Source organism: Chlamydotis macqueenii, chromosome 4 (genome assembly GCF_036417535.1).
Source record: "Chlamydotis macqueenii isolate bChlMac1 chromosome 4, bChlMac1.mat, whole genome shotgun sequence".
Classification (NCBI taxonomy): domain Eukaryota; kingdom Metazoa; phylum Chordata; class Aves; order Otidiformes; family Otididae; genus Chlamydotis; species Chlamydotis macqueenii.
The window spans coordinates 58890469-58918428 of NC_141559.1; the positions used below are offsets into that span (position 1 = coordinate 58890469).

The 27960-nt window shown below is 44.4% G+C and overlaps 1 protein-coding gene across 3 annotated transcripts in view; it reads left to right on the forward strand.

The window, feature by feature from the left end:
* RBM47 (RNA binding motif protein 47) overlaps positions 1-27960 on the forward strand; it is a 78993-nt gene that overhangs the window by 32095 nt on the left and 18938 nt on the right. Inside the window, exon 1 of one of the 3 annotated variants that reach the window (XM_086747538.1) lies at positions 26627-26689. The exons of the other annotated variants lie outside the window; for them this stretch is intronic. The gene's annotated coding sequence lies outside the window, so the exon portion shown is untranslated. Of the gene's footprint in view, positions 1-26626; positions 26690-27960 lie in introns of those variants that run through there. 3 annotated transcript variants of the gene reach the window in all.

A 27960-nucleotide genomic window follows, 5' to 3' on the forward strand; every position in this document is an offset into this window, starting at 1 on the left:
TTGTCCATTGTTCTATTTGTCCAGGGTGACATGATACAACCTCAGCTGTACCATAGTAGTGACATTTTTCTGTGGTAGCTACACCTGGCTGCTATGACTGAAAACTGAGTTTCTCTGACATCCTTTGGCCCCAATGTGTCAATACTAAAGATAGTTTGAATCTCTTAGGTCTGAACCGTACTAACATGCATTGCCAGAAGTATTAGCGCCATGGAGAAGTGAGTATTTGTACAACCTTCCCATAACTAGCAGTGACCTTGTCTGCACTGGCAGGCAAACTAAATATGAGCTGGCTCCATAACTCAAGGACAAGCGTGCCACTCTTAGGCTTCCAAATCTCATCACTGTGGCCTCAGTTTCCAACCTTGCTGGAGACTGGACCAGCAGTATTATGACATGAAATGTAACAGTGGTAAAATCTAGATGCTGCTGCCTATGTGGGTGGGTAGCACTCCTCCAGAGTCTTCTGCTGAAATGCTCCTGCAACCAGGAAACACAAAGCTGCCAAAAGTGGACCTTTTCACAGAAACATGTTCTCATGCCCCCCAAATTTTGTTGTGAAGGTCTGACAGATCTTGAGTGGAGTCCTTATCATAGAATCATAGAATGGTTAGGGTTGGAAGGGACCTTTAAAGGTAATCTAGTCCAACCCCCCTGCAAGGAGCAGGGATGTCTCCAACCAGATCAGGCTGCCCAGAGCCCCAACCAACCTGGCCTTGAACGTTTCCAGGGATGGGGCATCTACCACCTCTCTGGGCAACCTGTGCCAGTGCTTCACCACCCTCACTGTAAAAAAAGAAACGGCACGGCTGGACTCCCCTCCTCGCCCACCTAGTCCATCTCTCTGGGAGCAGCTCCCGATACCAGGTGGAGCCAGACTGCTACAAGTAGTTCTTGCTCCGCGGAGCTGGTTAGGCAGGGTCTTAAGTGCAGATAAGCTCTCTTGCAGATAAGACCCCTCTTTCTGCCTGGGGATCTCAGAGGTGATAGCCATAGCTGAGACGTCGAGCAGCTCTTTGGAACAGCAGGTTGTTATTACTTCCACTTACAGCTGGAGGATCAGCAAGTCACTGAGAGGCTAACATGATGTGGCAAGGTGTCCTGCTGCGAGCCTGAGAAGAAGATGGGTCTCTCCTTTCCCTGTGTGTTTGTCACAGCACTGTTCCTTGCAGGTTGGGAGCAGATGCTGTAAAGCAGCTGTAAGGGTTTTTTGTCTAGAGGGAATACAAGTTGACAGTTGGGAATTAATAAGGCTTATGCAAAAGACTGTCAGATCTTGCAGGTTGTCCTACAGCAGCAGGATGGTGTCTAGCAGCTGTAGGGAAGCCCATATGTCTTCTCTGCTCATACCAACAGCCTGTCCTACCAGGGAGCCACAGGCTGCCTCCACGGTGGCCTTAAATACCAAATGTGTGAGAGATTCCCCTTCTGCCTCTCTTTTTCCAGGGAAGAGGAGAGGGGATTGGCAAGAGGGAACACCGCACGTGAAAGCATCCACAGCAAACGATGACACCTTGGAGAGCTGAGCAGGCTGGTGTGTTGGGTGCGCTGGGCACGCAGCACAGGCCTCAGTCACAGGGCTCGCATTGCCACAGCGCCTGGCCATGCATCAACCGGCCACGCATCCCAGGAGCCCTGGCTCAGGGAAGGCACTCCGGCTTTCAGTGACACATCTGCTCAAGTCCAGCCACAGCCCATTGCTGCCCCAGCAAACAGCGTCACATGTGTGTGCTGACTGGTGAACTGGACGTAGCTGTGCCCCTGGCCACTCTTGAGTACGCCACAGTGTGCCCAGCGGGCAGAGAAAGCCTCTCCAGCCTGACCAGACTCAGCTGGTGTTCCTCAGCCCAGCATCACCGAGTGTGGACAACCCCATCCCTGTGCGAGGCCATGAAAGATCCAGATCAACAGCAACCCAGCACACGGACATGGAAAGTTTTAGCAGCTAATCTGACTAGCTAGAGCAGCCAGTAATGGAGATTTTCTCCGTAAACACGTGTAAAATACGCACTGCTCCAGTCAGAGACCCTAGATTAGACAAAAAGAAATCACTCTTCCCCAAACCAGGACTGAAAGGCGATATAGATGAGGCAGTATCACAAAACCAGGACATAAAACGCAGCCTAGATTTTCCCGTTGCTCCTCTGTGAGCACACATCTGTGTATCAGATCCAGAAAAGCTCTCCAAGGTTGGGAGCAGCCATTGAGTCCCAGCCTCCAAGTCCTTCCCAAGGTCGGCAGCCCTCCTCCCCTCCTCGGGGAGCAGCAGTGGCACCTTGTCAGCACCATGCTCAGTTGCCAGCCCATTTCGGCTGCCCTCTGCTTGTAATTGTTAGCTTGCTGGGAAACAGAAGGCTTTGGCTAGCACAGGTAGAGCTTTAACTCGGAGGCACTCCCAAGAATCCGAGGCGCTGGAGCAGAGCCTCTACCTGCAAGGGAAACCATTGCAGGTTGCCTCAGCCATTTCTTTCCCCTGTCTTCGTGTTTGGGCTCCCTTTGCGTTATTTTATCATGCTGTTTCAGGTCTTTTTGTTGTCATTCTGTTTTTTGAAGTTTTAGCTGTCATTTGAATGACTGCTCTCTTCTGCCAAAGATTTATTTGGAAATGTATGTACTCCCATAAATTAAGCGTTCCCTCTCAGCTTTCAGCCAGGCACGCCTAGGCTTGCACGCAGCCTTAGAACAATACAGAGAAAGGTTATCATGACTTACCTGCCACAAATTATCTATTAATAGCACCATTTATGTAGCTTTTTTTTTTTCCTTCATGCCATGCTTTCCTTAGCAGGTCTCCCCCTTTTTTTTTTGTGCTTTGCTTTCCCTGCGGAGGACAGAGCGGGTGGAAGACGGGTGACCTTTTCGGCACTGACTCTGCCCCCGTGGCCCCGGCACTGCCTTCCCCACGGGGTGTTTGCAGGGAGGGTGGGACAGCGAGCTGCTCACAGCCTGGTAAAACATTGACCTGCGCCAGCAGCCCTGGCCGCGGAGGCACTGGGCTGCCCAGGGAGGCAGGCAGCGGGAGCCTGGCGGCAGCCAGCACCCACAGGAGCACGCCGGCTTCTCCACAGGTACTGTTTTCCACTTCCATTTTCCTAGCTTTGAGAGGCAGAAGGGCAACGGCACTCGGTGATAAGGTTTGCCAAAGGTTCGCTCCCTGGAAGTTGGAAGAGGAGTTAGCATTATTATTTTGCTGTTTGCTTGCGTCAACTGTAGTTGACTGCATGGTGTCATCTAAAGCATGGGTTGGTTAACACATGCTTAATTAGCCAGTTGTTTTGATTTTGTTGTATCTTCAAACAAACAAACAAAATTAATGCACAGTTGCATTTGAAAGCTTCATGGTTTTCTAATAAACTTCAAAACAGCTGGTTTTTGCTCATCTTCTAACTGAAGAGTACGATCAGGGGTCAGAGTCTCTAATAAAAATGTATAATCCAATTACTGCAACAGGGATGTGGGTAGTGACTCATGCTGAAAAATGCTTGCTGATTTTTGAATGAGCTTTGCAAAAATAGGCAAAGTGACTAATTTTTTTCAAGATTTTTTCCGTGTTCCAAGGCAGTAGACACAGAAAAAAATATGAGGATTTAAGTTCCTAGTATGCATATGCCACTGAGAGAGGCAAAGATGAATAGAGTCAAATAATTGTTCTAAGTTTGCTCGGTGGCTGAAAGCTTCTACCATGGGGTGGAATCTAACTCATTCACACAGGAACCATCCTGCGTGTGTGCTTTGCTGGTCTGGATATGTCTTTATATAAGTACCTATCGTGACTCCCCAAAAATGACCTTTTGCATTCCAGATAACTGTCGAGTAATCCTGAAAGGGGAATATTCACAGAAGGCTCAGTGTGAAGTGACTGATGTGTAGTCAGTATTCACAATTTATTTACAGCATGTTTTGTGTGCAAAACAAAATGCAAGAACGATATTTTTTTTTCAATTTGTTGCTTACAGTTTATCAGTGTCGGGCCCTAGCTGTGCTTGCTGCTTGCTTCAGTTCTCCCTGATGTGACAGAGATTTTCTTGATATGTTTGCTAAATGGGCTTGCACATGATATGCTATTTATTCTTAGCAAATGCTCAGTTGTGTTAGGCGCTACAGAAGTGTGGTAACACATTTACTTTATTAAAAGTAGTCTAAGCGTGGCTTCAGTTCTTAGCAGTACTAAAACTCCTAAAGCAAAGTGCAGGAAAAAATTACTGGAGAACAAAGCAACTGGATTCCCACAAGCATCTGCTTTAAAGGATTGAAATATGATTCAAGAAAAATTTTGGTAAAGGCTGCACGGTAGTTTCAGTCTGTCGGTGAATTCGTAGACGTAAAGCATGACTATGATTAAAGTCTGTGCTTTTCATGTGTGTCACAGCTGATGTGTGAGTCCTGCCCTCTCCTCCCAGGAACGGTGGTTCCAGTATTTGACAGTAAATTGGACTGATGTACAAGTTTCTTTTGCAGTAAACTAGAGGTCAAATCTTATCTCAGAGCTCACAGAGACTGAATTTTAAAAATAAATGTCTAAAACAAAAGACAGTGGTGACAATGTTATCTTGTCTGTTTTCATACAAAGATAGAGTTCTAGCTGGTGACTATAAGAAAGATTATGTGGCTTAAATGGAAGGACTAGGACTATTGACAAAATCTGTTCAGTCTTTGAGTCCTGTTTGCTCTATAAAGGACTTCTTTCAGGGCAGCTCCAACCCCTTTCCATCTCTGAATCAAGGAACAACACTATCAGATAGACGGGTTTCAAGGCAAAGGGGTGATAACTATCTGTAAATTATGAGCAACTTAAATTGTTTCAGTAAATAATAACATATTATTGCATGCTAAAATGAAGCAAGCAGGTTTCATTCCATGTGTTTGATTTTCAGCACAGCTGTTTACCAAGTTTCAGTTGGTTAAACCTGTGTACATACACTGAAAAGAGCAGGGCTGCACAGAGGTCATGAGGACAGCCGGATCCACAAAATCTTTTTCTGCATATACGAGGTGGAAAAGATTGAGAATAATGCTTAGCCTGGGCTGGTTACAGAGTCACTAGTTAAAAAGAAGTTTCTCTTCGCCCTTAGAGGCAGTCCTGGTGACACAGGCATTATTGTTAGACCTATGCAAAATAAAATATCATGGATCCCACAAAGATCTCACAGTGACGCTTCTCCAAATTTCTATTTATATTTGAACCAGAAATGACCATATGAAAGATAAATATTAAAATGGGAATAATCTCTTCAGATACTTTGGAAACGAGTGATACTCTCAACGGGGATGCCAAATATTCAGATGGCAAAGAAAAACGAAGCGCTGCCAAACAAAAAAAACCTGTGCAACCAGGATTACAGAAGAGTAAAAGAGGCATGGCAAAACTCTGCTGTCTCCTCCCTGGAAAGCATCAGGGTTTCCTGACTTGCCTGCGTGCACCAGGGCCCGGCATGCCGAGCAGTGCCCTTGCAGGGGCAGGAGCGGCCTCGGTCCCTGCTGTGCCCAGGCAGGTGAGGGGGCTGTCACGGGGAGGGTGCCCCGAGCAGCGGCGGGGCTGTGCGCTCGGCAGCCTCCTGCGCTTCCATGCTCCTTCCATTTGTTTGTACTTGTTTGTGCAGCGGCCATCACACCACGGGTGAGATGTTACAATCGCTTTCCTTGACTCCCCATTACAAAGACGGTGACAACAAATCACCTGTATCAGACAGGTTACTTGGGGTTTGCTGTGCAGGACCTCTTTCTTTAAGTCATTACTTTTTTCCGGTGACACAGCAGCCACATGGCACCTGGGCAAGGCCATTGCAAGTACTTTGGGCCTGAGGCAGAAAAGCAAGCGGTTTGCAGCCTTGCAGCCTCTGGCAGGAGTTTCCTTCCTTCTATGAAGATGTGCCTCCTCGCTTTCTCTCTCTGAATACTGGAAAATTTTTTCTATAGCTGTCCACTTGTACAACACCCATGTGACCAGCATATCTCCTTTGCGTTACTTTGGGAGCAATGCAAAACATCAGCATTTAATTAGTTTACTGTCTTAAGGCAGAAGTGTGGTTTTACTGGGGGATTTTTGCCTTTTATAGGAGCAAGAGTTTTCTGAGGGAAACTATTTACCTTTTCAGAGCCAGTTGCAAAAGCATGTTTTTGTGACAATAAGCTGCATTTCCTCTTTCTGTTGCGGTGAATTAAATGACCAGGTAAAAGGCAAACCTTAAAGGACAGGGATTAGAGGCAAGCAACCTTACCCTTCACATTTCCAGCTGAGCATAAGTAGTAGCAATGCATTGGAACTCCAGCTGTTCAATTGTGCTAAAATAACACAAAGTCTTAACCCATGAATTGGAGCTGAACATGAAATAGAATTTCTGTGAAATGAAGTAACTTTAATTATTTTAATTACCAAAATTATTTTGTGCTGGATGCATGTATATGCAGTTCCCAGTGATGTCAACGAGAAATGTATGCAGACCTTGATTTAGTTTTTTCTTCTTTGCAATGTGTACTTTCAATGAGAATATTTCTTTATGCAATTTGTTGCTTTCAGTAATAACTTTCAGAACTTTTGTTCTCATCAGCAGTCAGATGTTGCATGGATCAGAGTGCAGTATATAGTTGATGATTAAACGTATCTATCCAAATGAATGGCAGCCCTGCCCTCCCCTCCTCGGTGCTGGGTCACCATGTTTCCCTTTTCTTCCAATATTTAACAGCAGCTGTCAATATCAAACAGTATTTGCTTACACGCTGGAAGGCAAAAGTAGAAATAATAACCAATAATTTTTACAGAAATAATTTTTTTAATGGCTGACTAGACAAAGCTTTACTTCTCATACTGCAATATCCTGACTCATGTGGACTTACTGGTCTTCTTCCCTGCATATCACACGCTATAAGAGTAAAAAAGAAAAGACACTGAGCAACACCTACAGTGCCATTTAGCCTTCATATTTGGAAGGAGTCAAGTTTGAGAAGTTGTCAAATTGCCTCTCTTGTATGTAATGAGTATTTGACTTAAAAGCAAAAACGCATTGTTCAAACCAAAACCTTTTGGTTGCTGAGTGAAGGAAGTCCTGTTTTGCAGATGTGAAGCCTCTACTGACTTTTCATCCTTTCTAAAGAGCTGCAGAGAACAGTCATTATTCCAGACCTTCCTCCCTCCTGCAAAGATATTCTCAGACAAATGCTGTGGTGCTATAGCAGTGATGTATTTCTTTAGTCGTCTCCAGAAAAAAAAAAAATGCACATCTTGCTTGGATCTTCTTTCCTCTGGGCAGTTTTTGTAATTGCAACTGAAAGCAGCCCCAGCAGCAGCCCTAAGCCAGACTGTCAGCTAGGATCATGCTAAGCTTTACTGAACTGAATTCTTTCACCTGAAAAACTGGGAATGCTTTGAAAGGAAAATTGATATGTAAACATTCTGCAATGCACAGAAATAGCTTTTTCTGACCTGGTTTATGGCACTTTTGTTAATGCTTCTCCCAGCAGTACTCGGGGCAGCCGCTCTATCATGAAGCCCTTCCACTTGAACAGCTCCCAGAGATGCTCAGACCACACCTGTAGTTAGCTCTGTGTGGGCAGACAACTTTATAAATAAAGCTGAAACTAAGGACTTGACAGTCCTATTAGAATGGAAAATTCATGGATAGGCAGCTATAGGTTGAGTTTAATGGAATTATTCAGCCCATTGGTGTCAGTTGTTGGGACTGATAGCTAAAATCTTGATTCTGCAAACCCTTCTCTACCTGGCATCGTGTTTATTCCTGCTAACATTATTCTTGGGAACTACATTGCCATTATGTACTGCATACCAAAGGGGCTTAATCAGGCTATGCGTATGAGTAAATGCTATATCTGATAGGGCTGTGCCTGCCTGGGCTGTTAGACGTAACAGCAAGGATGGCTCTGAATGGAGTTCAAGGGTAAAACTCATGCTGCATTTCTAAAAATTTATAGGATGTGCCTATGGACCTCTACAAGTCTCTTCAAGCACCACATCTTCATTAAAATGTAGGATGAGTGCCTGGGATTACTGCATGGAAAGCTTCTTTGGCTTGATGGTTGGTACCATCAGCACGGATGGTGGGAATTAGGTACGTTGGAGGTTACTGGAGGTATTGCCACTACTTCATTTTTACTTAAAACTTCTTGGCAATCAGTCCTGAAGCATAAAGCTTAGCTCTATGTTGGCAGTCAGGTGGGAATCCCTTAGCAAGGGGGACACTGTTTGAAACTGTGCAATGCTGTAAGTACAGGCATAAATCACAGTAGCTGCAAAAAAACCAGTGTCATAGGTGGGAATGTGAGAGGATCGAGAACATCTACCCAAAAGAGGAGCACCACTGACCCCAGAGCTTTCTGTGGAGAGGGCATGAAACAGAGGCAGGCATGGGGGCGTCCTGCTGCCCTCTGCTAAGGTGAGGGCTGGAAGGAGCTCTGGGCACCTGGTGTCTCAAGACAGTCCTCTGAAAAAATCCCATGGAGAGGAGCAGTATCACAGAAACGAATTGGGAGAGTGGTGGGTGACAGGAGTAAGGCAGCAGCAAGAATGGCCAATGTCCAGCTTATCACTCCCTGTAGCAGAGCAGGGTCATCTGGGTAGAAGTCTGAGACAACAGTGCTGAGGAGCAATAAAAAGGGACTGAAAAACCCTGTCTTCTTGATTTCTCCCTTTTCTTCATCTTTCTACTTCTGAAAGATCTTATGCTTCAGTGTCCTGTGAGATCCTCTGTATGCCAAAATACCAGATGTACCACACCGGAGGGGGAAGGATTTCCAGAGGCTTACAGGCGATATGCTCCTTCCTTTTCACAGTCTGGAGATAAGGGGAATGATCAGTAAATCCAACAGAAACATATTTTGAGAGACTCTACAGGCTACTGTCATCTTCCACAAAGCCCTAGCAGGATCTCACCCTGGACTAAAGTCAACAAAGACCCTCCTGGGCCATTTTGTGTCATGCAGCTGCTCCAGTGAGGCTGAATAGAAGAATTTATTTCTCTTCAGCCAGGGTGAAGACCATCATTGTCATTCTGTACTACCACCATAATTACAGATAGCCCACATTAAAACTAGAGTCATGCACAGCTGTTTAATACAGTGCTGTTCTATATGCTAAGGGTTTTTTTCACTCTAGGTAGTAATCCATTTTCTGCTGCAGAACATTCTGATGTAAATGGCCAGTGAGTTAATGCTAATGTTTGATACAAACACTATGACTGTCACTAACTGGAGTAATGTACATCTCTGCAGCTGAGTGTTTTTCAAAGTGATTGCTTTCAGCACAGACACAAATAACTTTTTTTCAGTGAAGAATGTGTTTCTTTTTAGTTAGTTTTTAAAATGGCAAACAGAAAAGTGAGCAGCCTTTTGTAAACAGAAGCAGGATACATATAGAGCTTTCTTTTAAATTTCGTGATGACACATCTCCCCTACGGAAGAAGAGAGGGAAGGCATGGAAATGCAATCCGGTTACGGCATTTCAATTTATGCTCATTCAACACTGTAGGCTCAGCTCTGCTCTTCATTTGCATTTAAACAAGGAAGTTTCAATAAAGAAATTGTTGAATTACCTGGGTGTGTCTTGAAGGCAGTGTGAAAATACAGTGAAAGCTCCTCTGTGCGTTAACTGCAGTGGTAGGGAGGTTACTGAAACCTCTGGCTACATTTTGGGAGGAGCAGGTAGGGTCCACCCCAGCCAGCATATGTCTCATTTTAAACACATTGGGATTGTGTTAGTGTAAGTGAGATTTAAACTGTTTTCACTTGCTTAGATATTTTGCTGCATTGGGAGGCTACGTAGAGATTTGTTTTATGGAAAATTGAAGAACTAACTTAAAAAGAAGTCAAGAAGGTATTATCTCAAGAACATGCATAATCATTCTTAGTCAAATCTTAGAATTTCTGATGGACACAAGCAAAACTGGCAAACTCATGCTTTCATGAGTTCTTCCCTTACGGGGGCGAGTAGCCTTTTTAAACTCCCACCTGATGAAGGGAAGAGGCTCTGTGTTAGCACCCCATAGCAGCTCTTCATGGTGCAGATCTCCATGAGCCCTGGGTACGCAGCGCTCTCCGCAGCCTCACCAGACTTTGTGTCCAGAGTCCACGATTGCGCTGCTTGGCGCATTATTAACTGGCACTTAAGTTTATCATAGTGCTGAACTTTGAGGCCTGATGGTTTTGTTCTTGAACACATTAGAGATGTATGTAAAAAAAAACAAATAGAAAAGGGAAAATATTGTTTTGAAGAAGTCAAATTTTGACAGTCTTTAGGAAGTAAAATTTTGACAGCATTTTGGGAATGGAGTTGTGCTAACATGCCAGGCTGTGGGAGATAGGATCTATCTCTTCTCTTTTGTTTTTCTGCTTGTCCAATCCAGTTCCAGGGAGTTTGCTGTTTTGTTTAAACTCAGGTTTTCCAGAGTTGTAATTATGTAAATTACTTATAGTTAGGATTATGTTTTTGTGAGTGAAGTCCAAGTAATTTTTAAAAAGGGCTATTCTAGCTGATAGACTAGTTTTTGTGTTAAGACAGCAGGCACATCTTTCTTAAGGGAAGTGAAAAACTGAAAATATCTCTGTTTTATGTCCTTCAGACTGTTAGCATGCAAGATCTGCGAGGTTGTGTAAGAAGGGGCATCTGCAAGGATCTGACAAACAGATTTGCAAGCAAGTCAGTGACTGCAACCTCCCTCTGCGTCTCCTCTTTAATCTGGGTGACCACCTTGCCTCTAGAAGACAGTTAATGCTCAATACTCCAATATCTGTATGTGGAGCTTTGCTATTAGAGATGATGGCCATTCCATGGCACATAGCTCAGCAGCTGGCATTTGGCCATTTCATCAGGTCTAACTTTCATCTGATTTAAAAAAAAACCCAAAACTCCACTACTTTTTTAATCAAGCAACTTTATAAATGTTAAATATTTTTAGCTGTGAGGGCAACTTTTTGAGACCTCAGGTGACCATATTATATTGGTGGTATTTTTATGGGCAATAGATTTTCCTGTTTGCTTATAAAAATATTTGGGAGTAGCAGTTTTTAGTCATATAGCTAATTTATAGTGTCCTGTCAGCTCTGTCGGTAAGAGATGGATAGGGTCAAATATTTTGGAGGTTTTTTTAGAAAATTAATGTGGGGTTGAGTAAAGAGGCTGGGAGATGGTTTTGTTGTTTTTTTTTTTTTAAGAAAACCATCACCAGAATAAATGTACCAGTCTGGATCATCTGTTCAAGTCAGCTTTCAAACAGGATTTATTTCTGATTCATGCACATGCTCCATTTCTCATTTATTCCTCTGGCTGCTCATGTGAAAAAGAACAGACACAAATACCAGGAAGATGTGACCCCTTCCCCAAGCCTGAAAACAAGGATAACGTGCAGCAAAGGGCAGGAGAGCTGCAAGCTTGTTCACAGTCCCAGCTGTCCGGAGGGCATGTGCATGGTGGCTCCATACCCAGGTCCAACACCAGATATTTTTGCCTTGCAGTTTTGCCTTGCTGAGAGGGACACAATACAAAAAACATGACCAGTGTTGACTTGGCTGGTAGTGAAGGGGGAAGCATTCTATCCTTCGCAGCTTCTCAGATTATTATACGGCAATTAAAATAACTCCCACCATGTAAAAACGCACCACTGGATAACAGGACACTCAGATGCCTTAAATGTACCCTTGCCAAAATTGTTTCTCGGGATGTTCCAGTTTCTTGCTTGGGTCACAATGTTAAATCATTACTTGCACTCAAAATCCATGAGCCAGCTACTTGCTGGTTGAATAGACCCATAAACACAGCTGTGCTGGCGGCTACTTTTTAGAAGATTTTCTTCAAGTATTAGGCCTGACTCTTAAAAATAGCCTGTATCTTTTGCACGGCCTCTCACCTCCAAAGCATGACCCCCTTGTCGAAATCTGATTGTGAAATACAACTTTCCCATTCACCTGCTACCAGCGGGATGCTTTCTGTACAAGCTGGGTATAATAGCACAGTATTTCATTCATGTTGTTCGGTGATTTGATGCTTTTGGCGGCGGGCTGTGCCGTGAGGTGTCTCTGTCTCCTCTGCTTGCCTGTCTCATCCTGGGGGAAGGCTCTGTTTTCATTTGTTTAGGGTTTTTTTTAACTACTTGCACTGCAAATACCCGTGTGAGGGGGCCAGGCGTGGGGATGTAGTGGGAAGGTGCAATGTAGTGCAATGGTAGTGGGAAGACGGTTGGACTAGATGATCTTATAGGTCCCATCCAACCATGTGATTCTATGATTCTATGATTCTATGACGTGCATATTAATGTTTACACCTCCCTCAAAATGCTCCAATGCTAGATGCCAGTTTCTTCACATTTAGAAATGAAATAACCTTTTAGCTGTAGGCCTGCATTTCAGACAATTGTTCCACTTCCAAGCAATCAGAAGAAAAACAAGTTTTCCCTCATCTGAGCCCAGGGTAGGTTTTTCCCAGCAGGTTTCAGTAGAATCACACAAAGTCTTCTGGAGGCATGGCACCAAACGTTTGCAGCTTGTGCCTCAGATTTACAAATTTATTTAGTCTACTGGACATTATTTTTGTTTAGACTAATTTTTGTAACCAGCAGTTTTCACTTACATTTACTATCTACGCTGTGTTGCTTAGGGGAAAACAAAATGTAGGCAGCAGACAAAGTAGGTAGCAGACAATATATTAATTGAAATTAATATCAATTTAGTATTTGTATCAGAAGGTGCTCTGCTAACGCTTCCAGAGCAGGCTGGCTCATCCACACAACATGTGTCCCAGGTCTTCTTTAGCACCTGTGATGACCCTCCTAGTCCTCCTAGTTCTTATATGCTTTTTGTTAGCTATGAGCTCCTGAAGTGTAGCAGAGGGGTGTGATGAAGCTGAGGGAGTGCGTTTGGCCACAGCACAGCATCACACAGGGATGCCTGTGGGTGCAGGGATCCTCTTGGAAGACTGTGCTGCATCAGCCCAGGGAAACACACCTGGCATGGGCTAGTCCATGGGCTAAGCCACATCTGGGCTTTGTTCAGGAAGAGCTGGTTGGTTCTGTCCAAAAGAGGACCCAAAAGCAAGCATTGATGGAACATGGATGCTCAGAAGACCAGGACAGAGGATGACCTGGAGAACTGAGCTGTCACATGGTGAAGATGTACAGAGTGCATGGGACTGCCCTGAGCTATTCCAGGCATCAAAGCAGGCAGAGGGTTCACCAGCTGGGGTGATGGAAAGGACACAGATACCCTCCTCTGCTCTCTCACAGGCAGAATGTAAGTGTAGCATAGGCAGTGGTCCAGCCCTTCCTCCATCAGGAATCTCCTCCATCTTCCCCTTGTAGGAATAAACATGATCCTCCTTCAGAGGGGAGTATCTGCATGTCCTCCACAAGAGACAAGCACTAAGTAGGGGTTTATGTGCTTATGTTATGGCTTTTTGAGATTATTTTTTTTAAAGACATAGTTTTGGTGTAGAGCATACATGATTAGAATCAAAAGTGTTCAGAAGATTTCACAGTTTCAGTTAAACTTTCATGTCCAGGATGTGATTTCTGGGCCAAACCAAGAGAAGGAACCGCTCCAGACCAGCCAGAAGGGCAGAGAACCCACCTGAGATGCGAGAACTCCAGCAGCAACCTGTGCCCTGGCTACATCAGCTGGGGCTCTTGCATGCCGCTCTGCCACCTAACTGCAACATATTCATTTCCCCCAAACCACATCTCTAGCTGCCAGTTCCTCTTTCTGAGCTAAGAACTGACACTGGGGTTTGTAAAACATTGTGCTCCCAGCTTGACAGGCACTTAGAGAAACTCCTGACAGGTAGTGATGGATTCCCTTTGCTCCTATTATAAATCTCCCCTGCTTTCATGCTGTTCGTTATTTTCTTTGATAAGCCCAGTCTAAATGTATTGTTATATTCCTTCTGGCTATGCAGTTGAGCAAGACTTGATTTCCCTGTTCCGATGAGAAGTAAGAGCATTGTTTGATATTAAACAAGACATTGTTTTGGTGCTTTTGCTGCTTTTGAGAGTAAGGACATCAGAAACAAAGCCCCATAATAGGATAATAAATAAACTGGGTTTTCCCTTCGCTGAAATAAATAAATGCACAATAGTATGCAGTATGTTAGCTGTCAGGGGTTTCCAAACCACCAGGCAGACAACTAATGGGATTGTTCCCTTATGCATCCTTATTAAAGGGCATCACTGACTCTTCAGATTTCTACCTGTCCTAGGTGTTTCTAGCTTGTTTTGTTAGAAGGTCAATTCTTTCTGAATATGTCTCCTTTGTTACTATTGCCTTAAAATTAAGCACTGTTATAAAGAGCAACTGAAAGATGGAGAAAGATAAGAGGAAAACAATTTCTCCTTCAAACCATTATGTTCCTTCTATGCATTGTTCTCTTTCTAGAGAAAAAGGGAAGGAAGGAAGGAGAGCTGCTCTTTCGGGAGACAACGCCTCTACTAATGAACTGAAAATAGCAAACCAGCAGCCAGGATTTTCCACACACGTCTCATCATTCCACTAATGCAAAAATTCTTTTTTTTTCTTTCTCTCTGCTCTAGGCCACTCTTTTAGATGTTTTCATTACTTCTTCTTTGACATTCCAGTAACCTTACATTTGTATCTGTAGTGTACTTAAGAAAGACTAAATTTAGTGGTTTTGAAGACAGAAGGACCATTTTAGGGTTTAGGTTAATTAAAAAATGTTATCTGGTTAATGAAATTAAAGTGTACCATAGCCTCAGAAATTAGTTTTTTACTCAGTATTAGAATGTAGCTGTGTTCTTTTTGCATAATTTTGTTGATAAGGTTTCTGTGAGTTGGGCAATATAATGATTAAAGTTTGTGTCTCAAAGACAGAACTTTTTTTAAAATATGTTGTCATTTTAAGACAGGGGTATTTAAAGACAGACCTCCCCAGGCCAATATCTAGGCACTTACACAGCCTTCAAAGGCTCTTGAGCATACTTAGTTCCTACTTATCTCAGTGTGAACTTGACAGACAAGGACTGGAGGATTTAACATCATTATAACTGGCTGATCTATGCATAGCAGAACTTATTAAGTCTGGTTTTCTGTAGTATTGCTGTAGGAATCCAGAGCAATTCCAGCTCCATCCGTGTCCCCAGCTCCTCCCATCCTCCCACCCTTTGCATTCCTGGTCTCTGCATCCCCTTCCTGCAGGCTGGGGGGCTGCTGGCGGCCATGGGTGCCCTCACTGGCCAGTTCAACAGCCCTGCTGGCCACTGCTTCTCAGGGTGGGGGAAAAGCTGGGCTCTAACTGCCTCTCCCTCAGCCGGATACAAATTTCACCTCTCTGAGTTAGCCCTGGCTTTCCTAAAGCTGCCTGGGCCCTGAGACCTCTCTCCATCCCCGTGCTGCTTGGCTGCAGCTGGCCAGCAGGCCCAGAAGTGGTGAACAGGGAGAACATGGGCATTGGCAGACACGGTGCGAGTCTGTACGCCTGGGGTGGGGCATGGGGGACGATTTTAGGAACCCAGGCTGGGAACACCATGCATTCAGCAAAACCAGGAAGAGCTCGCAAGTGCTAGGATCTGCAAACAGGGAATTAACTCCCAGGCAAAGACAACGAGTCTATTTATTGCCTGTTTGCTCAGTTACAGCCACAGATGCTGTTTGTCTTCTGTGCCGAAATGCGCTCCCTCTCCTTCCAAATTTTACAGTAGTTTACACCTGTGAGCTTTGAGCGTCATAGCAGCTTTACTTCTGGAGCACCTGCAGTCAGCCAGAGCGGCGTTAGCCGTTTAACCATGAGCTACTGGTGGACTTTGTTCGATTTGACGTGCTGACCTTTGGCCAGAGGAGGTAGGCGAGAAGCTGGTTGCTCTTGGCGAACCACGATCACAGTGTACCCAGGGAGGAACCTTTTGTAAAGTGCCCTTTAATCAGCTCCAGTCGTCGTTAGGGGTTGTAATGATTTAGGTTCCCTCGACAGTTTCAATAAAAGAGCATCTGAAAGCACGAGGTCTGTCCTGCTGTTTCTCTGTGAGCGGCGAAGTCCTTGGCTGAGGTCTCGAAGAGGCTGAGTGCTGGGGAACGTGACGGCAACGGTGGCACCAGGCACGCGACAGCTTAGCGGGGCACAAGCCTACTGCTGCCGGCCGGCTGAGGAGCGACCTGTAGGTTAGTAACTGTACCCTGCGGCGGTATTATGGTCGTGTTTATATTTCCTGTGATCTTTAGCAGGGATGTGGGCTGTGTCAGAGGGAGCCTGGTCAGTGACACTGTCTCAGCCTCCTAGGCAGTAGTAGATGCCCTAAAACACAATGCAAACATTCATAGAGGAGGCGGTGATGGAAAAACCTTGTTTCAGAGAAATCTGTCTTCCTAGTCACTAAATGCAAGAGACTGTCATATGCTTTAGACATGAAGGTTTTTTCTTTTGTGAAGCTGACTGTGCTTTGAGTAAAACTGAGCATCTCTATTAGAAATGGGCAGTCATTGTGGAGGCTCCTGCTCTTCCAGGTTGCAAGTGTCCTCCTGTGCCGCAGAGGTGTACATGGCGTGCACAGCAACCGTCACACTGTACTCCGCAATTGCTCTTTTAACGTTATGTTTAATCTTCTAAGGTGATCAATAACAGACTAAAAGTAACCTTCTCACATGTTTAAAATGGTCCTTTCAGGAGTAAATGCACAAACTCAAAATATTAAAATTTTTCCTGTCTGAAATGATGTAGATCAGTGACTGCGTTAGGAAATTACTTTTGTTGGCATCATCAGTATACTTAGGAAATTATGTGCAAGGCAATTTTAATCCATTTAGGTTTCATTTTTAACAATAATTATTTCCAAAAGAATTGAGAGTTTACAAAGAAAAGCAGTCTAAAGTGTCAATATAACCTCACTACTCTTCATCGGTTTGTGGCACACCTTCAGAAAAATATTTTGCTTCTTTTTACAAAGGCCAAAGATCAAAACAAGTGAAACCTCACCACCTGATGGCTTTATTTGTATTTTCTGGGATTTGCTGTCTTCTACATACCACCAGTTTCATACTGTGAAATATATGAGAAGCCAAATTAAATCCTTGATGTAACATTGTTCATGTCAAACATGATGATGTGGCACATGATGAATTGGCTTCGTTCAGATAAACTTATACACCAACAAAATTTTAACCATCTCTTCACATGCACCCGTAAATGTAAACAGAACAAATAATTCCTTCTATAGATAGAAAATTCAGACATCAAGGGTGATGTGGAAGTCTAAGTATTTGGATAGATGAAGGACAGGTGCCAACCCGGTTGTTGCCACATTAAACTGTGTACTAGACAGCAATATATTACATTTTCATATTCAGAAATTCTGTGCTAAATCATGTACTGGTGAATCAAATGGTGTAAGACTGGGACAGACTGCACAAAAATGTGTTCCTTTTTCTTTTGGAATAATCTCCAGCAATCTAGCAGGAAGGGCATCGTCCTCAAACACAGGTCTCTGCTTATCTCCACTGGTGCTCTGAAGACAGCACAAAACCCTAGAAAGGTCAGATTTCAACCATCTTAGCTGTAAGGAGACTGCAGCAACTCTTCCTCTGGATATTTGGTAACATGTTTACCTTTAAAATGCAACCTAGATGTATTCCCACCCATTAAATGTGCTTCCTTTAAGAGTTTATCTTGCAAGTTTTTGAGAAGGGCAAAATCACTGACCTTTTAAAGTTCCTGAGAAGATTTTAACTTTTTTTTTTTAAAAAAAAAGGGAGTATCTCTGCGAGATTACAGCCATTTGTCACCTGATTAACCCGCTGACAAGCCGCAATTTCCTGTTTAATTACAGATGGCTCCTTGCAAACAGCTAACATCTCAGGTGCATGGAGAGCATTATTTATGTCCAACAGTTGAGGACAGTGGTTCCCACCAGTTACATCTCTGCTAACAAATAAAACATAACAGGGTCCCTTCCTTAGACCCAAAGGCATCACAGCAGACAATCTCTTAGCTGAAGTCTTCTCCTTCCCCCAAAAACAAGGTGGTCTTGCCCACAGTGGCTTCCTTGGGCAGTCCCGGGGTCTACATTCACTCACCTTGCAGAAGAGAAAAAACAGGAGAAGTAAATAAGGCAGAGCTGAGAGTGTGGATGCTGCTCAGAAGAGCTCATTCTGTGTCTTCAACCCCTCCTTTAGCCAAAGTAAAGGGATCTTCCTGTCTCAGGACCTTTTCATGCAGCTTCTGAGTCTGAACTCGAGGGTTTGGTTATGTCCAGTTTCAAAATGTCCTCTTGAAACTACAAACCTTCCCCTAGAAACAGGAAGTGTGGGGCTTAGGTGTGTCCTGAATGAGATATACCTCCCGCTTAGGCTTTGTGAGTGGCCCAAGAGCAACTGATCCTAGGTCATTGTAGAAACATTTTCTTTACCAAGAAAGGGAAAGAGCAATTTAACTAATGGATTTAATAACTGCACCATTCTTCTCATTCCTGAATGTTTCAGCTATTATGGTCCTTGAAATCACAGACACTTTGCTGGTTTTATCTTGTCAAATATCTATAGAGGTAAGTTATGTCAACAACTCTGAGGTCTTTCTTTGAGAAAGAAGTGTTTTATAGCAGTGTAGCCCTGTAAGAAAATCACCTTCCTGTGATTACTGAGAGCTGCCCATTACCACAGCCCTCGAGCACTTTCGGGTTTAATCAGGCCGGCTCTGTCCCACAGGGTGACCTGGGGCAGCTCTGGCAGTCAGGGGGGTGATGCCCCAGAGCCCCGCACGGGCGGTGGGCCCCAGCCCAGGCACAGCCGCGGAGGTGAAAGTGCCCAATTACTATTTAAGCATGTTTGGTTACAGTGGGTGGTTTTACCACAGGATTGCAAAGTTCATACTAAGAGCCTCTTACGTTACACTTGTGCTTCTGCACCGTGCAAGTGGCTCCATATAAACGTAGCTCTAGGGCTTGCCTGTGCTGTAGACAGCATGTTTGGTGGAATAACAGGCAAATCCATCCTGTTTCTCCCACTGTAGAAGCACATCTTAGACTGGCAGCGTAGCTTAAATCAGCCCCAAACCAGAGCAAGCCGCAGTGGGTCGGGAGCAGCCTGCCTGCAGCTGGTTTCTGGTATAACACTGGCTACTGGGAAGAAAGCTCAGCTGAAGGCAGGTTTGCTGCCCAAACCCTGCCTGCTCGTAGCCAAGGTCAGCGGTGGAGAGGAGCAGACAGGATGCAAACACTGGCAGAGGAGGAGCCGGGGCGCTGGGGTGAGGTTAGGTAAGGGGAGAGCATGTGACAGCACGGGCAAATCCGCGCTGGGCTGCGGGGACAAAGTGTGCCGTGGCGAGGCAGGGCGATGGGCCAAGAGGTGTGACCCCGCTCTCGACTCCCAGCGGCACGCCCCGCCAGCAGGTGACTCGATCACAGCAGCTTTTTACCATGTACAGTCCCGTTCCAGGTATTCTGGCAGCATAGGACTGGTATAAGGCTTTGTCTGCCTAACATAGGCTTCTTTACCTTTTCTGTGGACAGTAGTTCAGGCACTGTCAGCACCATAAAAAGCCACATTTTCTAATTCTGACAATAAATCAGTGTTCTGAGACATGGAAGTTGTGAATGTGTAGCAAAACATAATGTAAGAGACACAGGAATTAATGGATATGGTAAACACCCCTGCAGCTCATTCAGTTTCCTCTGGTCTAAATTTTTCCTTCGTGTTACTGGGAGGCAGAAAAATAAATTTGTGTCGTAGTTCAGCCCCGATCGGACCAGACTACGCAGTCTCTCTCTCACTCCCCCCACCTTCCGAGAGAACAGGGAGAGAAAATATAAGGAAAAACGGCTCGAGGTTTGAGATAAGGACAGGGAGAAATCCTTAAAGTTACCGTCACGGGCAAAACAGACTCGACTTGGGGAAAACTATTCATTTATTACTACAAACAGCAGGATAATGAGATAGAGAACAAGATAACCTCCTCCCACCCCTCCCTCTTCCCGAGCTTAACATTATCTCTACTACCTTCCCCCGCCCCGAGCGGCACAGGGGGGATGAGGGAATGGGGGTTGTGGTCAGTTCATCACATGTTGTTTCACGCCGCTGCTTCATGGTTGGGGGAAGAACTCCTCGCATTCCTCCCCTGCTCCAGCGTGGGGTCCCACCTCTACGCCACAGTCCTTCGTGGAACTGCTCCAGCGTGGGTCATCTCTTCCACGGGTGCAGTCCCTCTAGAACAGCTGTCCCAGCGGGCCCTCCACGGGCCACAGCTGCCTTCAGGCATCCACCTCCCCCGGTACGGGGTCCTTCACGGGCTCCAAGTGGATCTCTGCTCCTCCGTGGACCTCCATGGGCTGCAGGGGGACAACCTGCTCCACCATGGTCGTCACCACAGGGGAATCTTGGCCAGGAGCCGCATTACTCCTCCCCCTCTTTCTGAACTGACCTTGGCGTCTGCAGCCGTTCCTCACAACAGGCTGGTAGATGTCTCTCAGGATCTTTTTTTACATCTTATTCACTTCTCATCTCCTTTCCACTTCTTGCAGCCGGGCTGGACTGAGTCGGGCCCAGTTGACTGCCTGGCGAGAGGCCAGAGGGTGAGGCCTGCAAGGCCCATGAGGCCTGCGCCTCCCCCTCTGCGCCTCTGCCCCCGCTCAGCTTCTTCACATCTTCTCTTCTCTTTTTTTTTTTTTTTCTGTTTTCCCCTTCTTAAATATGTTATCGCAGAGGCGTTATCACGGAACATTCTGCTACCAATCGGCTCGGCCTTGGCCAGCAGCAGGTCCGCCCTAGGCCTGGCCAAGTCCACTGAACAAAGGGGAGCGACTTCTAGCAGTTTCCTACAGAAGCTACCACCTTAGGCCCCCCCTCACTAACAAAACCACGACAATTTGTCTTCCTGAAGGAAACTGTGTCAGTTCCCTTACCTGATAACCTCTTTTAACAAACAATTTCTGAGTGATGCTTATTGTCGTATTTTCAATAAGACATTAACAACTAAAATAGAAAAGCTTATACCCTAACCAGATATGATGCCTGTTGGCTGGAGGAAAAGCTCTTTTGCTTAATATTCTTATATTCTAGTGTAAAAGGGCAGAGCAAGTGCTGGAAGAGAGGAAACGAGGGTTACGTGTACTAAGCGTGCTCATTTTCATACCCTGGTTCTGGAAGCCCAGCTTCGCTCTCCTGTAAATCTAAGTTTGGAGGTCTTTATCCTTCCTTTTTTTGAACATGTATCACAAATCTCTGTGATGCTCTCCTTTGTAAAAATGGCCCCGGGGGAACCAGTGAGAATGTTATTTTCTGGGAACCTTTTAATTATCCAAATTGGTTGGCACATGGTTGGTTTGTCCTGGCTGGATATCCCTGCTAGCCGCAGGAGATGGCCACCAGGTGCCTTTCAGTGACCCGTGGAGCTCACGCCACCACACTGCACCTCCCTCCTTGATTTCTCCAGTGCCTTTAGCCCCTCAGTACTGGCAGCACTAAAATTCACTAGCTGCATCCAAATTTTTAAAGAGTAACAGTTCCACACTCTGATCCATCTGGATGGTTCAGTGAGCTCCTTGGTGCTACAGAAAGGCTCTCACCTACCTCCCCTGTGAAATCTCATTGCCTTCTCCAGAGCGGGAGCTGTGCTGTAAAATCGGATTCAGCAAGCTTCAGAAAGAAATCTTTCCTGTTTTCCCATGAATTTTCTCAATGCTGGTGATTCAACCAATGCTTTAAGCCAGCAATGCTGACAGAAGGACCAGTCCCACCTTCTTCTTCCCCTCTGCCAGCACAGGTGTTCAGCTACTGTGTGTGTGCGTGTGTGTGCGCAGAGAGCAGCCGCACAAATGCTTGTGGCAGCACGAGCACAGGCTGCACGGAGTGGGAAGGATGGAGTGGGACCTTACATTAGCAGCTCCAGTTCAATGTGTTTGTGAGTCTGTGGTGTGAAATGCTGGCCTTGAGCGGCCACATCAGGCTACTGAGGGCTAAACCTTTTTCCCATAGAGTGTGTTATTTACCCAGCGAGTGAAAAGCAATCACTGTATTAACCTCCCTTGTAGATATGTCTATCCAGAACCCACCCTGTGTTTATTTTAATGGAAAGCAAACATGCCACGGAAATGTAATGGCTGTGGCTAGACAAAAAAACCTTTGGATTTTGCTGGTTTTCTTCTCTTTTTATGTGCTAGTTAAAATCTATTGCACTCGATGGGTTTATTCAATATCTGTCTTCTTACATTTTGGAACCTAAAACTTGCATTCTGGTTTAAATGAAAGCACAAAAATGACTCGAGGAAACTGAGCCTACTCTCCAGGGAGATCCTCCATGCTGACTTTCATTGCAGAATGACAATTAAAGTGTTTGCTAAAAATAAAACAAAAACTTTGCCTAGTGACCACTATCAGGGCAACTCTCACTGCCTATGAACTAGAGAAGCCGAAGATTAAAAAACAGAAGGGGAAAGCCCAAGGTGTCCTTGGCCAGATTTTCCCCTGGTGGGACTCCACCTTCAGGGCTGTGACTTTGTCCTCTCCATGGTGGGATGGGGGATGTGGCTGGGGCTGGCAGAGCAGAAGGGTAGTCCACCTTTGCAAGCACGTTTTCTGGGAATCCTCTGTGATGTGACAAGATAAAGGTCAAAGAACTGACATAGGTTATGCATGGAAAGGGCTTTGGTGTGAGAGAACTTGGAAAACTGTTGTCTTCAAATGTCTACCTGGGTGCCTCAATATCTCTGAAAATCTCCTGAGACTATATAGTAAAGCTGGTTTGAGACATATTATGATATGTGTGTTTGTTGCATACTATCCACTAGAAAAAAAAACGGAAGTGTAAACCTGTTACAGACCGTATGTTCTCTGAAGGATCTCCCCAGATTTTGGTCTGCAATAACTTATGAAAGTCAGGAAATGACAAATTGTGCTTTATTAACTCACGTTGTGTAAGAACAGGTGTAAAATAACATGTTATTAATTTATATAAAGTGGTGTTGTCCCTTTAAACATTCAAATAGGCAATAAAATGGTTCTACAAACATGTGGGAACCTGTTCCACCAAACACAAAGTGGTTTTGTTAAAAAGAGAAGAAAAAGAAAGAAAAGGAAATAAAAGGCTGTCTGTTACATTATGAGATCCTAATTTTTGTGGCTGTATTGTGGCTGAGGATGGGCTTAGGTGTGAATGTACTGATAAACTGTAAAGACTTTCTGAGATTGAGACTGGAGACCTTGCAGGTCACTTTTAAATTCATGTGTCCTTTCGGTGAAATATTTTACTTGGCACATTCCCTTCTCATTCCACTACAGTCTCTCAGTAGTTTTTGGAGACCAAATATAACCATAAAAGCCAACCCACCACTCACTCCTTACTCTCCTTTCTCCTTTCACTTGCTCAGGTGTCTGCACTGTCACACGATGCTGAGCTGCCACTCTGAAATTTCTCCTGACAGTATATTTCCTGCCATGATCATAAAAAATATTCACCCTCATCCAGATAATGACACTGCTCCACTAAAATGATGAGCCTGTGATCAGCCTCTGGATCTCCCAAAGCATTTCGATCTTTCTAAAAATCTCAGAAAGCAGATCCAATGCTTTATAAGTGCTGGTCCTCACATCAAGGAGGTCAGGGCACCCAATGAGCAGAGGCCAGATCATGTGTCTGCCTGTAGATGAGAGACAAGGGGAAGCACACTGTCTCCTCGGAAGCTTTTTCTGCATCAGGTAGAAGGTCCCCATCTGACAGGCATTAGCATATGCTAGCTAATCTCGCATTTTTCTTCAAATTTCCAGCCTTTTCTATCACCGTATTCAAAAGAACAATTATTTAGGAAAAGCCTTTTATGTGTAATCCCACTACAGGAAAGAATAAAAGGAAATTAAAGGTCTATGGGAAACACAGGTATGGACTCATCTGGATGGATTCTTCTCTGCACTGTTCCCTTTCACATTTCTTAGGATTTGACCCCTGCTTAGTTGTCAATCATCAAAAAGAGGAAACAACTGCATATTTATGGTAGTATTGTAGTGACACTTCATCATTGTAGTCAAGTTGAACACTAGGAGAGAAGGTGTATTTATATCCTTACACCAGCGCAATGGATGCTGTATGAGGAGAGAAGCATCTGTGCGTGCACAAAATCCATCCTCCCTGCTGCCTGAATGGCTCTGCCCTTAACACTTTTCCACTTTGCCTTAGGTGTGTCCTTCTTATGATGCCAGAGTCATCATAAAGGGTGTATAAAAAATCATGTGATTGTTATGAACACAGTGTGCTTGAAATTGAAGTGAAGTAGGTGCGTAACGCTAGGAAAAGCCGGGGGACATGCAGCATTCTGCCCAACTTTCTTGCATTCCCTATAAAAGCACAGCCTGCAGGACAAACTAATATCTTTTCAAATTCTGCCATTGGGGATCCTGAGAACACCCTGCAGCAGCTTGATCTGCTGATGTGCATTGCTTTAAACAATAACGGGGGCATAACTTGGAGGTTTATATCGAGCTGGAGCTAAAAGTGAAACTACAAAATGAAAGTGAAGGATTTGAGCGGCCTCCCTACACGATCCTAGTTGACACGGTATATTGAAGAGCCTTCTAAAAACGAGCCCATTGGCTCACCAGCATTGGTGCTTTTTCATGCCGCTTACACCAGAACAGTCTTCGCTGTGCAGTCAAGTACATGCACAATTGTAGCTGATAGGATTCACTTTAGAATGCTTATGGTTAAATGTTCAGTTTGTTTTCCAACCAAAAAAATGCAAAGTAAAGAGGATACTTATTTAAAAAATAATAATCTGGTGGAGGGGAGTTTTGCAAACTTATACCAACTAGATATTTTATACTCACTTCACTTTATAGATCAGTGAGACTGAGGCATGGATGTGATTTTGGCAGAATCTCCTAGATTTTATTTGAGACTGATTTCTTCCACAGTCTTGCGCAAGCCACTTAATTTCCACGCTGCAGCTTCCCTGCCAGCAGAGCAGTACCTGCTTCTCTGCAGCTCTTGCAGCTAACAAGTTAACGTTTGCAGAGAGGCATTCTGAAGATGAAAGCCTTGTAGACTGGGGCTGCAGGCATTTTGGGACCCCGATCTGGGCTGCAGGTGTGTTTGTACAGTGCCTAACACACCACAGCCACAGGACTGTGGATAAACAAGTCTAAAAAGCCAGAACAGAGTGATTGCAATCACCCTTTGGGTTTGCGGTATACGTAGAACAGCTCTCCTTCCTGTTCACTTTCAGAAATCACCACAAAAATGCTTCTTTTGCTTGTCCTTGCCATCCTTCACATTTCACTCTTTAACTTGGAGCCTTCTTATTTTAGAGCTCTTATCTCTACACCCATTGATTCCCCTACTCCTCTTCTCTATTGATCAGGCTTGGACTCTGCAGTACAAGAACATCACTAAGTTTTAGGTGCACAGGTTAAACCACTCAGAGGGCAAGAATAAATCATTATGTAGGAGCATCGGATACAAACTGACAGTGCTTCCTCTGCAGAATCCGGCCCTGTGCACAGTTTGGCATTGAGAGGTTAAGACACTTCTTCCACACCAGGATGCCCAAGGTTACTTCTTGTGCACTGCTTGGCTGGAGATTTAGACCAAGCTTTACTTTTTGGAAAAATAGAGAAAGAAGAAAGGAATGGCTATGCTAGTAGAAAAAAAAACTGGGAAAGGATGGAAAGCTGTAGTTGTTTTCCTTCTGCAATATGCTGTTTGCTTTTCACCTTCTCCAGGCAGTGTCCTTTCCCAGAAATTAGTCGTCTCCCACAGCATGCCCTGCTCCCTCTTCTCCCGCCGGCTGGTTGTGCACACTGCTTTGCCGACCGGCCAAATCCATCATCTGAAGAGTGTTTCGGCGCAGTTCCTCCTCTTGGCTGCTCGAGAAGGTGTGTTGTTTGCTTTGCCTAAGTGCTCCTGGGACCTAATGCTCCGTTGTTATGTACAGACCATTTCTGCTGTCATGAATCATATTTTACCACCCCTGTGCTTTTACTCCTGCACCAGGCTCTTTTTTTTTTTCCTTCAAGCAAACACATTCGAGTTTCCGTGTTGCCACTGAAAGGGTGCACGCCGGGTACACAGCACAGGCTGGGTTATTCCTACCATCCTGGCTGCCAACATCAGTAAACCCACCTCTCGCTCCAGGAGCCACAGACCATTTTTTTTTTTCTTACAACCAAAGGTAAATTGATTCAGCACAGCCTGAAATAATTTTGCCAGACACACATAAAGAAAAAAAAAAATTCACTGAGAAAACCTCATACCGTCAAGCAAAATATGCCCTTTTCTTATCTTATCTGTTGTGAGTAACTCAAGCTATTTGCACAACGCCTTGTGCTAGGAAGGAGTTGTTTGTACATGTTTCACTCCCTTTTTTCCAAGTTTTGAATTTTGAATGAAATCTTTCTCTTCAAATTCCTCCTCCTTGCAAAAATGTCACAGTTTCTCTTTCCTGTGCTTCCCTGAATGTTGGACCCAGTGCTCCCTCCAAAGATCCCTTCGTTGCAGATGGTTTTCTATTAATCTTCAAACCGCTTTGGAGAGCTCTCTGCGTCTGGCCGCGCTACCATCCCCTCTCCCTCCGTCCCACCCACTTAGCCTCAGCCTAAGAGCCCTTAACAAATGACTCCCAAGGAATTTAAATGGCTAACGCTCGCTGGCCAATAAAGAGATGCATAAACTGTATAACCAGGTTACACAGCTCTTGCCATTAGGAAGAAAGGTTGCTCGGGCAAAGGCGCAAGTCCTCTTAACCTGTCGCACTTCGATCGCGGGACCAGAGAGGTAAGGGAAATCTTGTTTGCTCTGTAGGGCTTTTTATCTGGTTTTCATTTATCAGGAAGTTGAGACTGAAAGTATGTCATTGTCAAGGTATTGAGTTTGGGTTTTGCCTTCCTTTAGAGGGTCCTAAAGAGTTGTTTGAGAAGGCAGCAACTCCTTCGAAGCTTGAACTATGAGCTCAAAATGTGAATACCTAAAAGAATTTGTGTACCAAATAGCAAAGCAAATGTCAGAACAGTGAAAACTAAATGATTGATATTTTAGAGAGAGGAAAATAAATAAAATCAGGTCTCAGAGGTATTTTTTATGCTATCTTAAATTAATGAAACGAAAGGTAGCCATTTACAACCGCCTGACATTGTGTTTTCAATTGATCCGTCTCTGCCGTTGTTTGTTTATGCTGCCTGGTATTTTGTTCTGCTTTTTCAAGAGAATGACATAAAAATCAAGCTTTAAATGTGGATTATCAACTACAGGTACAGGATTTGGGGCTTGTAGCTTGAAGGTGGCTAGGAAGGTTGAGCAAGCAGGGTATATATGCAAGTATTATTAATACAAATTAATCTATATAACTCATTCTGCACACTGAAAATTTGATAGTATTTTCTTAATCAAGTTCTGATATTATTTTATTCATATCCTACTTGAGCAGCATGTGAAACCTTTAAGGCTTGTATATGACATAGGACATGTGACATTAATCTGTTCACTCTTATTTATTTATATATTCATTTATTTCTTTATTGGGGTCAGTGCTGATAACAATAGTGAAGTTTGAACTTAAATCTGGAAAAAAAAGCAGTTGAATCTAAAACCTTAAAAAAAAAAAAAGGAAATGTTGTAGGTAAAGTTCAAATAAAACCAATTATAAAATTGTCCATTCACATGTGGACCAGATGCAGCAGTTGTGTATAATGGTGTCCCATCCTGAGCTAGCTGAGATTGAATCTGTGCTTCGAAATGTGTGCGTAAAGTTCTCCTTCACCCTTTGCACACCCAAGCTTGCCATGGATGACAACCAGAGCTCAGAGTGTATGACCACAAAACGTTACTGCCATCCCTTGCAGTGCTCCATGGCATGACAGGTTGGGTTGCAGAAAGGGCATCTTTTTCAATCGTATTATCACAGCTGATCTCTGAAGGCCTTCACACCCAACACAGACCAGAGTGGCGCATGGTGGTGTTAGCTGATGATGTTGCACCAAAGACCTTGCCAGTGTCTGAAAAAGTTGAGAGAGCTTTTTGATTAAATGAACACAGCTAATCTAACAGAA